At 33.0% G+C, this 13842-nt stretch overlaps 1 long non-coding RNA gene across 1 annotated transcript in view; it reads left to right on the forward strand.

Annotated features, from left to right (window-relative positions):
• Positions 1-1116: 1116 nt before the first annotated feature.
• Positions 1117-13842, forward strand: part of LOC309662143 — a 455958-nt gene continuing 443232 nt past the window's right edge. The window contains exon 1 of the long non-coding RNA XR_014264533.1: positions 1117-3595. This is a non-coding gene — a long non-coding RNA (uncharacterized lncRNA). The remainder of the gene's footprint in view (positions 3596-13842) is intronic.

Raw genomic sequence — 13842 nt, forward strand, 5'->3', positions numbered from 1 at the left:
TATGTTTATTTCTCCACACATGAAAGTGAGCACTGACTCTAGGCAAGTTAGCCACCAGAAGGCTTTGATAGAATAAAAAGAAAGGGATCAGGGATAAGACATAGGATTCCATTCATGTCAAAACAAAGAGAGCTTTACTTTGAGCAGCAAAGCTAACTCCAAGATCCTTAATACAGATTAATTATCTTATTTTAGGCTGGTTCTACATGCCACTGCAACAAGAACAGGAACCTTCCCCATTCTCATTCTTTCAATTTAATCATCTGACTGGTTTTAATACTCAACTGCTTTGAAAATCTCACTCAAAATGGTTGTGAGATTCATAAGATGTTTAATATGTTGATGGGAGAAAGGAAGATTAAGTTGTATCAGTCACTGAAACAACCTTGTTTCATAAGGAGAATTTTAAGTATCTTATAAAAAGATATTTACCTCTTACTTACCTCTCCCCAACATGAACCTTTTACTAATTGCTGGTCTAACCAGAACTTTCCTCATTCAAAAAAGTGCAATAATTAGCCTAAAACACAAATGGGATCTGTGCATATATAACAAGGAAAACAAAAAAACAAATGAGATGAATAGGAAAAAGGAAGGGCACTAAACAAAAAATTAAAATGTTGGCAAGTGAAGATCATCAATAAAAAATGGTGTCAGTGAGCAAAAATAAAATTTTTGACCAAATACCAACATAAATTGAAGAAAAAAAGCACCTTAATGAATCAATTCCCTTTGTACAATAAGAGCACATGAAGAGACACATAATTTATTGAAGAGATGAAGTATGAACCACAGAACTCAAGACATAAAAGATAAAACAGTGCTATCATAAAAAATAAAAAGTAAGTCACAAATTGCTCAATGCAGGAGAAATAAGCAAAAGTTGAAATGACCAACGAGTTCAAATATAGATATGATCAAAGAGGTGCATGATGTAGAATAGAGATAAAGAAGATCTATCATATACCTCTTTGGTTTATTCTAAAGTTTTTAAACATATAATTCAAGAATTTGCTATGAAATAACAAGTAATACTTACAAATCTAAGAACACAAAACCATCAACAATGGGACATTTCCAAATAAACGTAGTGTTGATGAAAGGTGTGAAAAGCAAAATTCCAAATCACTTGTAAAGATAAAATGATTAAATAATCAGATTGTATTCAAATTAATCCAGAATTAAATTCAGTTAAAGAAAACAGAGAAATGCCTGCAAAATACCTCTCTGCACACACACACACACACACACACACACACACACACACAAGACAGAAGGAATCTTAAAAAAAAAAAAAAGAAGGAAAAATGAAGGAAAGAAGAAAAGAAAGAAAAGGAAAGGAAAAGAATAGAAAGGAAAGGGTAATAAAAAGATTTCATATTCAGCCGAACTGAAATTCAGATATGAAAAAAGGGAAAAATACAAATCCTAAAGTTCTTTAAAAAACACTAGAAATGATATACTTGGAGGGGAAAGAAAACACCATACGTACATAATAAAATTTTGAAAGAAAAATAAACAACAAGAATTTTAACAAAGATAATATACAATGGAAGAATGCCGAATGTCAGCCAAATGTATCTGTGACATCAATGAGTATAACTGGTATAAACCAACCTCTAAAAAGAAAAGGACAAAAAGGCTATAAAGAAAACATGTTCATAGGTTATATTAAAAGATATAATTGCCCAGGGAGATTGAAATTTGCAAAATGAGCAAATCATACCAGGCAAATAAAAACTGAATTTAGGATTCACTATGTTTAAATCAAACTAAATTAAAATCAAGGTTAAAAAACTTAAATAAGGTAAGAGTGTTGAATGCTTAATGATGAACTGTATAATTTAAAATGAGAAATGTTAAAATATTTATAAACCATAATACACAGCATAGTATTTTTTAATTAAAACATATAGGAATATGAGGAAACATAGAAAAATACTAATAGAAGGAAAATCCAATTCAGCTCTCTCAGCCGTATTAGCAAGTGAACAAAAAAGTGTTGAGAAGATATAAATAGCATAAAAATAACTAATCTATACATTTTCATACTCTAAACTCTGAGAAGCTACCATGCACTGGGCACAATTAGAACTTTGTGCCTTATTTCAGCTAATCCTTAAACAAATCTATGAGGTAACTGAGGTTTAGAGAAATTAGGTAAATTACTCAACATTCTTAAATGGTAGAACCTGGGCACCAGTCTGAACTTTCTCAGTCAATTGACCACAATTCTAAATATACCTGTATATCTACCTTGCTTTTGGATGGAGTAAGGCAAAGAAATTCATTTGACTCACATGGATAGAGCTAGAACATATTAATTTACACTGTTTTAAAGAAAAAATCTATAGGGTTTTGAGTTTAAGTCATTTTGCCAGTAAGTTTCCCCCAGCATATTTTTATGCTAAAACAGTGCATGAACAAAATTCTATTTAAATTTTTTCTAAATTTATTTTCATAAATACTCAAATTTCTTTCAGGACAAGGTATTTCTTAGCATACATAATTTAAACACAAATGTGTTGGATGTTAAAATGTCTTATTTCTAACAGAATGCTACGTGAAAGATATAAGGACACTCAACTCTAATATTTTCCTGACAAGAGAATTTTAGGAGGAATAGCAAGTTAAAAAATTCGAATCTTTGTAGAAGTGTACCAATTCAACACTCTCCAGGTAAGTGAATGCTGATATAATATATTATTCTTTTTAACATTTCCAATCTAAGAGTGAAAAAAAAGGTTATTTCACTTTTTATTAAAATGAAAAGTTAGGCTATAAATTTTCCACTGAACGCTGCTATATCTGCATGTTACATGCATTTTTCATTATTTAAAATCTGATTTTATAAAGTTTCCAATTTAACAGTTAGAAACTACAATTTCTTTGGAACTTATTTCTTGGGAGCTTTCCAAGTAAGTAGAAGTATAAAGCAAAGGTCTAGTAATTTTCCACATGCTAATTTCTATAAATCTTCACAACATATCAATGAATCTTGAAAATCACTAAGTAAATCTTCCATCATATTTAATATGTAGTGGAGTATAGACAAAAATCCTAGAACTTTTTTCAAAAGCCTATCTTTGTATTGCAATGTAATTCCAATACTGCATTTCTGGCCTTTTTTCATATACTTTACATGATTCGGATGAATTGGAATCCGATTCATTTATTTTATTCTCTTACAGAGACAATTGGGCGCCTGGTAAGTGAATTTCTTTATGCACATGTTTATTGTGAAACAGAAACATAAAAAATATCCCTAATAAAAATCATCCAAACTGATATTTACAATAAATTAAATTATTTTCTTCAACTTCAGGTTGATACTTAATGTAAAAGGGAAACTCCAAACTTTTATGGACATCATATTGGCAGCAGAGATGGAAAAATATGTTAACACAATATGACTAAATTCATGCGTTCTTAATAAAGTTGTCACACATTTCTTTTTTTTTATTATTAATTTATTTATTTTTATTTTTGAGTGTGTTGTGTCTTTGTTTCTGTGCGAAGGCTTTCTCTAGTTGCAGCAAGTGGGGGCCACTCTTCATCGCGGTGCACGGGCCTCTCACTGTCGCGGCCTCTCTTGGTGCAGAGCACAGGCTCCAGACGCGCAGGCTCAGTAGTTGTGGCTCACGGGCCCAGTTGCTCCGCAGCGTGTGGGATCTTCCCAGACCAGGGCTCGAACCCGTGTCCCCTGCATTGGCAGGCAGATTCTCAACCACTGCGCCACCAGGGAAGCCCCCAGACATTTCTAACTATAATTTTCACTGGTAAGTTATTTAAAAACAAAGTGTTACTTGGCTTAATTATTATTTCTGTAATGGGAAGTTCCATGAAAGACACCATGTATCAAACTTCAACTTCACTTTGGCAATATTTTCCCCCTCTTATCAGGTTTTCTTATTTAAACCTTCATTTTCTTTCAGGTATTTAATTAGCTATAATTTATAGTCATCACCATTCAAATACTCTCAGAAGGCCTTGAATATGTATGTGTAGCTAGAAAGGAAATAGTTTCAACTTGACAGTTTTAACATAGCGTAAATTGAAATATATGCTGCAGCCACCTTATTTGGGAGTGTGAAGTAGGGAATTCATTCATCCTGTAAAGATGGTGATTATAGAAAAATAATTTTTAATAAAATCAACTTCTAGATAGACCTAGTCTGTTCAGAAATGAGAACAGTATCCTGTCTATTTTTATGATTACTGTTTTTGAATTGTGATTAGTTGTCTATTCAACCTCCTCTCTAATAAATTGTTTGTAATTACCCCTGTTATTTATGGTCAGGGTTTTACATATATAGGATATCAAATGTCTCATGATTTTAATTTTCACATCTGGTGGATGGTATATGTGTCAGAATTGTGTAAGGCTCTGGAATCTCTCCTGCTTCTCAGGAGTCCAAATGCAGAAAATGGGAGAGAAAACTATAATTCATACTGCCAAACAGCACAAAAGCTACATTACAGGCTGTCTGTACTTATGTTTTCTTCAGATTGTTTTTTGAATTTAGCTGTGGAAGTTCTGGATACTCTCTTGTGAAACCAGGGTGAATGTATGAAGTCCTTAGGACAATTTCTAGATCCATTCATTGCTTTGTGTTTACTCTGGAGCAGAAGAGGAGACCCAGCACACAGAGGTTCCTGTCTCTCCCACATTTATGTGACTAACTTAGACCCACCTTTTCAAGATGGAACAGTCTTATGAAACAAAATCCAGTGATTCTCCATTTTGAAGACAAAAGACAGGGTAAGGATGGGGACACAGTTGTGCTTTAATGGTTTTAGAAGTCTGGATCACTTTCATTCAGATGCAACTTTTCTTGTTTCCACCTGCCTCCCTCATTTTTACCTCTCTATATGCACTATTCACTCTTAAGGTCTCCTTTTGTTTTAAGTTTCACTCTCTAGCATTCTCCCCTCCTAACATAAGAAATCTAATTGTATGCCATTTTACTTGCTTATTGCTATAAATAGGGATCATATTCACCTGTAAACTTTCCATCAAGATTTTTAAAAATTATCAGATTGCAGAGCAAAAGAAATAAGATCCCCTTCAGACTTCAATCTCCTTTGGTTCATTATGATAGATTGCTATAAAGTTACTGGGTCAGAGTTTAATTTATAAAAAAAATATAAATGTACATACAAAAATATATAAATATATACTTAACTTCCAGTTTAATTTTCCTGGTTAAAAAAAAAAGAATATAAGCAGGTATTTAAAAGGACATATGAATCTTATTTGCAAAGCAGAAATATAGACACAGATGTAGAGAACAAATGTATAGATACCAAGAGGGAAAGAGGGGTGTGGGGGGAATTGGGAGATTGGGATTGACATATATACACTATTGATACTATGTATAAAATAGATAACTAATGAGAGCATACTGTATAGCACAGGGAATTCTACTTAATGCACTGTGGTGACCTAAATGGGAAGGAAATCCAGAAAATAGGTGATAAATGTATATGTATAGCTGATTCTTTTTTTTTCTTAACATCTTTGTTGGAGTAAAATTGCTTTACAATCGTGTGTTAGTTTCTGCTTTATAACAAAGTGAATCAGTTATACATATACATATATCCCTATATCTCCTCCCTCTTGCGTCTCCCTCCCACACTCCTTATCCCACCCCTCTAGGTGGTCACAAAGCACCGAGCTGATCTCCCTGTGATTCATTTTGCTATACAGTGGAAACTAACACAACATTGTAAAGCAACTATAATAAAAAATTAATTTAAAATAAATAAATAAAATAAAAGGACATATGAAAATTGAGAAGTAGGCACAACCTAACATTAGGAGAAGTTTTTATGATTTCTCAGTTAAAAGCTATATTTCTGTATCTTTCTCTCATTTCCTGTGTAGCTTTGGCTAAATAATTTAGCCTGTAGCTTCATCACTTTATTGGCTAAGGAGGAAATACATTTAAGGAGGAAATATAACCTCAAGAAAACATAACCTCATATAGCCTAGGGAACTATATCTAATATCGTATAATAAAACATAATGGAAAAGAAAAAAAAAACATAACATTAATTTATACCAACTATATAATTTATTTAAATTTTTTATTTAAATTTTTTAAATTATAAGTTAATATTTTTTTCTTTCAAAAATAAAAGACTCTTCAGAGTCACAGTGACTGAAGCTTCAAATAGGAGCAGAAAATTAGAACTTGTACAAAATTATCTTTTATCTTTTTCCTAGAAAGACATCAAAGAGACAATGTCATTCGCAATCACATAATGAGAGAAAGAGAAACATAGAAAGAGAAAGAGAAAAGAAAGAGAAAGCGATAAGAGTAGATTGGGCTACTATATATTCAAAGTTTTCTGAAAAAAAGTAACACATCTTGGTTTGGGAGAAGCTTGCTGAACAAAATAATAGGCTGTATTCAGAAATGATTTTCCTATTGTACAAATACCTCATTTCTTATGAAAAAACTGTATTTTCTTTTTGTTCATGTGAAATATGTTTGTTATTTTGAAGTCTTCATTATATGTTGATCATTTGACCCCATTTCAAAAAAAGGAATTTAGAAAGATATTCTTTATACAATAGTCTAATTAATCCAATTGACATACCCATGTTAAAATTTGAGGGTGGAATATTTAGAGAAGAAAAATGCAATATTAAACTAAAGGATTTACATAATCTTGGGCACAGATGCCAGATTTAAAAAGCCAACATCACCTTTCATAATTGAAAGCAGTGTACCTTTGCAAAGAATTGTTTATTAAAACCAAAGTACTATTTCAATAAAGCGTTAAGATTGCTGCATAGAATGCCCCTTGGGCAGCACTCTGAAATAATAGTGAATTGCTCTTCTAATCCACAGTGGAACATTTTAATAAATGTGATAAATGACTAACAGAGAGCTTCAGATTTAAACTTCAGTGGAATTAGAATCAAGCAAAGGCTGGCCCTGGATGATGGATGTAAAGGATTTTCGTGGTAAACACTTTGCTATGTCAGGACAATACCAGCTTGTGGAATACTGAGAGGCAAAAATCATGTCCATTTGTCAGCTTGCTGCCTAAGGTTAAAAATGCAGACAGAAAACTAGTCTTACTTTAACAGGTAATACACTCCCTCACATTTTATAATCCTTTAAAATGATACAAAACAGAAAAATTTAAAAATATAATGAATAAAGGTAAACTACTTTACACTTAGAGACATAACCTTGATAATACAGTGGATTAGGAAGATACATTATGATTAATTGGGCTGAATAATAATTGACATATTTTTTCCTCCTTAAAAATTTTTTTTCTTTAGGTGTCCAAGCTTTATGAAGATATAAATGTATATGTGATGCTTTTTGGTTTTGTTTTCTAAACAGATACAAATCACATATATACAGACAAAATTTCCTCTGATCATTTTAACTGAGACAGATTCAGAGTGAGTAAGGATATTATGAAATTTAAAAAAATTCATGACACTCTACAGAATAGTGTATTACTGTACTTTAGTGATCAAATAAAAGAAAAGCCTGTACTATGTACATTATTTTCAATGATTTTCTTGCATATTATTTTAAATGTTCCTAAGTAGGCAATCTTCTGATTTATGCTTCAAGTTTTCTAAGCTATCATTTCCCTCATTCTTTTTCCAACATGTAGTCTACATTGCAGAAGTATAATGCTAATATATACAAAGTACTTTGTCATCAATATATTAGATCTGCGTAGAACTTAAGAAAAAATCCAAAGGGCTAAAACTAAAAAAGGTCTGATAGAGCTAAATATACAAGAAGTTTTCTCAAATTTTGTTATTCATAAAACCATGTAACATCACCAATTTCAAAGACATTATGAGGAAAAGAATTTTATCTTTATAAATAACAGCCACAAAAAATGATCAAAATAAAATAACTTTGAAATACTTTTTAATATATCTGTAGTTTTCAAAATTGTTTTTGGTTGTTGCTGATTCACTGAGACAGTGCTTTCCAAACATTAATAACATGCATAGAATCACCTGGGCATCTTAGCCGTATAAAGATTGTGTTGCAGTCAGTCTGCTTGGTGGGGCCTTAGGTGCCAATTTCCTCACAGGATTCTAGGTAAAACTGTTTTTCCTGCAATGCAGGTTACACCTTGATGAGCCAGATACTAAAGACACATCACTGACTTCAGCCAGGTTGTAACGTCCAGGAGAGTTTTTGAGGACAGAAAAACCATTGCTCTATGCTGGTCATAATTATATGACTAAAGTATGCACTTAATGCTTAATACCTTTTGGTTCAATTAGTGTCAAAAAGTGACAGAAAGTGGATGCCATAGTCATGTGTTTTGACTATGCAATCAGACATGTGGGTTTGATTCCCATCTTCACCTTCAGCTAGCTATGAGTTCATGTTTATTCTTCTTCTGTTCGCTTAGAACACTATTAAAAGTTATTTCCTTCAGTGTTTTGTGATGGTTAAATGCGACAAAACATATAAAACAGTTAGCTCCTGGCATATTATAAACCCTTAATAAATATTATTTGTATTAAGAGGCAAAAATTACTGACCTGGACCAAGAAAACTTGGATTTTAATTTCAGCTATTCCATTTAAGAATTGATACCCTTAACTCTTTAAAAGTATTTTAAACGTTCTGATTCCAATTTCCTCATTTATAAAATATGAATAATTATATACATTTTAAAGGGCTGCTGATATTATTAGGATAATACATATGAAAATACTTTATAAACCCTAAAATTATGTAACTTGAAAGTATAATTTCTACTCAAGTATTAAAGTTTTTGAAAGAACTGTTTGAGTTCACTAAATATTGGTAGAGATTCAGCAGCAAACATGTAGACTTATTGATACATTTTTTTTTTTTTTACCTCACTCCTGTCAGAGTTCCCTAAGAAAATTTTAGCAAAATGTAGGCAAATGAGAAACTAGTGAGTTTTACACATATTTTATTACTAATTAGAAATAGAAAATAGAAGCAAAAAAATACACAAATAAATGTCCCTACTCTTGAATAATAATAAATCAGTGTCAGTACTACTCTATGTCTCTTTACGTGATTACAAAAACATCATGTATTTTATTGGGGAAAAAGTAAAGGAAATAATTTTGTCATATTTGAGCTCTGACAAATGAGACAGTAAATAGCTGTCAAAGAATGAGTTCAGAAGTAAAAGTTTATTTCTGATTATTTCTTGTGATGTACTTAACAATATACTTGGTCTCATTATTCCTCAGATTCAATGTAAAGTGGGACTATCACTAAAGAACTTACTAGCTGGAGACATTACAGTGAACTATGAGAATTAACCAAAACAATGACAGACAAGTGTTTTGAACTGCTTTCTAAAGAAAAGTTCCATAGAAACACAAACCTCCCAGGGCATAAAAGTGCTTTTGAAAGTGGAGAAAAATATAGCTGAGAGTGAGAGGTTAGTAATGAAGAAAAGAAAGACCAGAAAGGAGGGAGGTCAGAGATCAGGAGTTACAGCCTCTTTCATTTCACAGAGGTAGCACCAGGCAAGGACACTACTAATCTCTTCTGGATGAGGTGAAAGGATCTTGTATTGCATCTTTATTAATGACTTTTGAAAGGGAATAACCATCAAGTTAATTAAACACAAATAGGCAGGAGTTATGGACATTTGCAGGGGCCAAGCTGTAGAGATTAGAGTGGCAGGATAGAAATAACTTAATAAGTTGACCTGGAAGACTGAAATTTACTGCACCAATGAAGCAGCACAGTAGCAAAATTAAAATCAGTACTCCGTGATTCCAAAATCTGTGGTGTTATTGTAAATATCAATGAATATGCCTGTGACAAGTCAAAATACTGGGCAGAGTGGAAAGAATATCTACAGTTTGTTAAGGTTATTTAATTTGGCTATTAATGTTATTTCTACAATTCTAGGTATTTATGTACATTGCACATAAAAGTAGTCATGAACAATCTAACCAAGAACAAGTTAGGTTGATTGTGGCTCAGTTCACTGAGCTATATGTATACTGTGTGAGAGCAAAGTTAAGAAGGTGGATTGATGTCAACAGAAAAAGGAAAAGCTGGCTTTCAAGACAGGCTGGTAGGCTTAGCAACTATCTTAACCTTGCATCCCCTCCTTGTTAATATTGTACTAAAATGTTAACAAAAATTAGGGTTATGACACTGTCTTTTCTGTTTAAAAAACTGATAGTTTTTCTAAAACACAATGAATAAAATTAAGGGAAAATAAATTGTTACAGAATTTACATAGTTTTTGGAGATCAACTTGACAATACCTATCAAAAATATAAATGTGCATAGTTTTGACCATCCAAATTTAAGTCTAGAAACCTATCCTAAGCAATTATTTATGTAAGTGTGATGCATACATATAAATTATATTTCTTACAATATTATTTACAATAGTGAAAAATACCAGTAACTACTTAATGTACCTTAATAAGGGCATTATGGTATACTTGTCATATGGAACAGTATGCAGGATATAAAAAGAAGAGATGACATTTGTTGTGGTAACTTGAGGAGTTATAGAGTGAAACTGCAAACAGACCTTAAGTCTAAAACAATCATGTTGAAGTGTGTGTGTGTGTGTGTGTGTGTGTGTGTGTGTGTGCGTGTGTTTGTAGAAAAAGATCTGGAATGATATAAATGAAGATATTCATCATATTGACTCATAGTGGAAATGGTTGCAGTGATGAAAGGCCAGGTGGTGACAAAAAATGTAAATATTATTACTATTTATTTTATGGAGTTTTATATTTCTTGAGTTTTCTTAGGCATTACTTTTATAATAAAAATATGGAAAATTATGATGTTAAATCTTATACTGGTGATTTTTAGAGAATTATACTTGGGCACATACTTGGCATAAGTTGAAAAATAATTCACATAATGACAGATTTGTCTAACTGGAATGAAATGCATGCGTGAAAAACTGTTCTCAGGACTCTAAATAGGAAAAAATGTGAAAAATAATAAAATTTGCAGTCATAAATGAAAAGAAAAAAAGAGATGGCATATGAGAGTAAAATATGGAAGAAAATAAAATTTTAATTTCAATTATTTTTAATAAAAAGGTAAAAACTATGATTCTTCCCTAACTGATATCAGATCAGCTGATGTCATTAATAAAAATTTGATTCTCTTTCTGTCAATCTGAAAAATCCTATATTTAGACCCAGTAAATCCCATCATTTAATATATGGATTTTGTGCTTCTATGCAAAAAGCATGCTAGTTTTCTAATAGATCAGAGTACATCCATCACTTGAAGTCTCCTCACACCATTACTGACATTAATTAGAATTAGGTCTGTGGAAAAACATGAACTAAGTGTCATGTGCCCGAAGGTACAGAATGTGGGAAGATTAAAGAGACTGCTCATAAAATGTAAAAGTAAGGAATTCCACTTTTGCCATAGATTCGGTCTTTGCAAAATGAATAGGTTTAAAAAAAAGCACATTATTTTATTTTGAAAAAAAATTATTGGGGGAAAAAGGAAGCAGTTTGACATCCTAACTTTTTAAAGTAATCAAAAAGATTGCATCTTTAGAGCAGTGCAATTACCTGGGCTTCTTGCTTAGACTCCATTAATTCAATCCTTCACCATTCTACTTAAAAGTGCCTTAATTTCTTAACTTAGTTTGTGTGGGAAAACATCTTCAATACATCTAATGGAGTAGAGTAAGTTATTCTGTTAATCATATATTTTAAAACATTTACAATAAAAGTTATACTGTTCATGTAAAACTAATTTACTTTGCCACTGGTAAGTAAAGCCTTCAGGGAAAACCCAGACTATAATTACAATTACACTCATTCCATATTTTATTTCTTCTTGCATGTAAAACTAATTTACTTTGCCACTGGTAAGCAAAGCTTTCAGGGAAAACCCAGAATATAATTACAATTACACATTCATTCCATATTTTATTTCTTCTTGTTGGGATTTTCTTTCTGTAAAATCAACCAGTTCTCTCCAAGTAGTGGGGTTTTTTTGGTTTGTTTTTCATCATTGTCACTCGTAAGCTCTCTCTCTCTCTCCCTCCCTCCCTCTCTCCTTCTCTCCTTCTCTCTTCTTGCCTTGTAAACTCTCCTTAACTCAGTCATAAATTTTCCCAGGTTTTTCTTTTTCATATAGGTTTTTATTTCATGGAAATAATGTCAGATCTCCAGAATAAAGAGGATAAAATTCTCAGCTAAATGTAAATAAGAAAGAAATCTGGTATTTATGATTTTCATTGAAGTGATAATTATTAAATATAAAGAGGTGTTTTATAACACCAGTTTTGATAAACAAAAGTTTTGGAGTTTTTTTTCCTTCCTACACTAATATAAAGTAGATTTTAAGAATCATGAGATTTATAAAATAATGTTTTGTGACAGCCTGTTGTAAGAATGCACAATCTCTCATTTAAATGGACAATTACCATCATCATCAGATCCATTTATATCAGAATACGCAAGATAAAAAAGAACTGAGTGTTTAGAACTTGCTATTCAGAATACCACCTGTAAAAAATATGAAAAAGTGCAAATGTGCATAATTACATTAGAAGATTAAAAAAAGAAATTACTATTATTACTAGTACTACCACTTTACCACCACTGCTACTACTACTACTAAGCTTGAATAAAGGGTAAAGATGTCCAGAATGTTAGTATGATATTGATTATTCAATATGTAAATAAATTTGAATTAATTAGGATATTAATCTATAGACTGAAAAAAGTTTGGTTGATTTTTTTTTTTTTTTATATATTGGTTACTTGTTTACTCATACATGAGTTTGAACAAATATTTAAAATACTACCATAAATTTATGTTCACTCTTTTGTATTTCTAAAAATTAATAAATACCTTATTTAAAATCGCTTATATCAGGGAGATTCAAGATGGTGGAGGAGTAGGAGGACGTGGAGTTCATCTCTCTCCATGATGCATCCGGAATACATCTATAGATGTAACAATTCTCACAGAAAACTAGCAGAAGACCTTGGACACCAGAAAGGACTATAAAGATCCCTGCATAACCAGCTAGGACAGAAAAAAGAAGGGAGAAGGAGGAAGAGAGGAAGCGGGACGGGACCTGCACCCCAGGGTGGGGGAGCTGAAATAGAGGAGAGATTCCAAAATTCAGGGAAACTTCCTCTCCAAAGGGGAAATCGATTGGGACAGAAGGGAAGCATTTGAGGTTGTCAGAAGAGGGTGAAGTGACATATCTGTGGCAGATGGGACAGAGTGAGAAATACACAGATGGTCCACCTCGGCCCTACATGCCCCGGACTGGGACGTGTGTTCACAGGTGTGCAAGGGGGCTGGGAGCTGGAGTGTGGAGACTGGAGAACAGGCCCAGAGTGAGAACTGCTGTTGGCTGCGGGGAGATGGATAGAGGGGACAAGAGGAAGGAAATCCACAGCAGGGAATGCCTACAGAGGAAGACCAGACTTTTATGAAAGCAGGACATTACTGCTGAGTCACATGGAGGGAGAGAAGCCACTATTGTAACCTCTCTCTCCCCAAACACTGGTGTCAGCTGCCGAGCAATAAAAAAAAGCCCCCTCAGAGCTGACCCTCACACGCTGGCTGCAGGGCAATAAAGATCAAAGTCTTCTCAGGGCTGGCCCTCCCACACCTTCTGCCAGGCACCAGAAAAAGCCTGGCCAGGTCTGGCCCTCACATGCTTTATGCCGGGCACCAGAAAAGGCCCTCACTTGGGCCATATCTCTTGTGCTCATGGCCATCGGCTTCCCTGCACATTTGGCACCACCAGGGCTCCCATGATCCACGCAGTCATACCACCTCTGTGCCCTGTCCTCACTGGGGCAGACCCAAGAGCTCCAAG

The sequence above is a fragment of the Balaenoptera physalus genome (genome assembly GCF_965194825.1).
Source record: "Balaenoptera physalus genome assembly, chromosome: 5".
NCBI classification, from domain to species: Eukaryota; Metazoa; Chordata; class Mammalia; order Artiodactyla; family Balaenopteridae; genus Balaenoptera; species Balaenoptera physalus.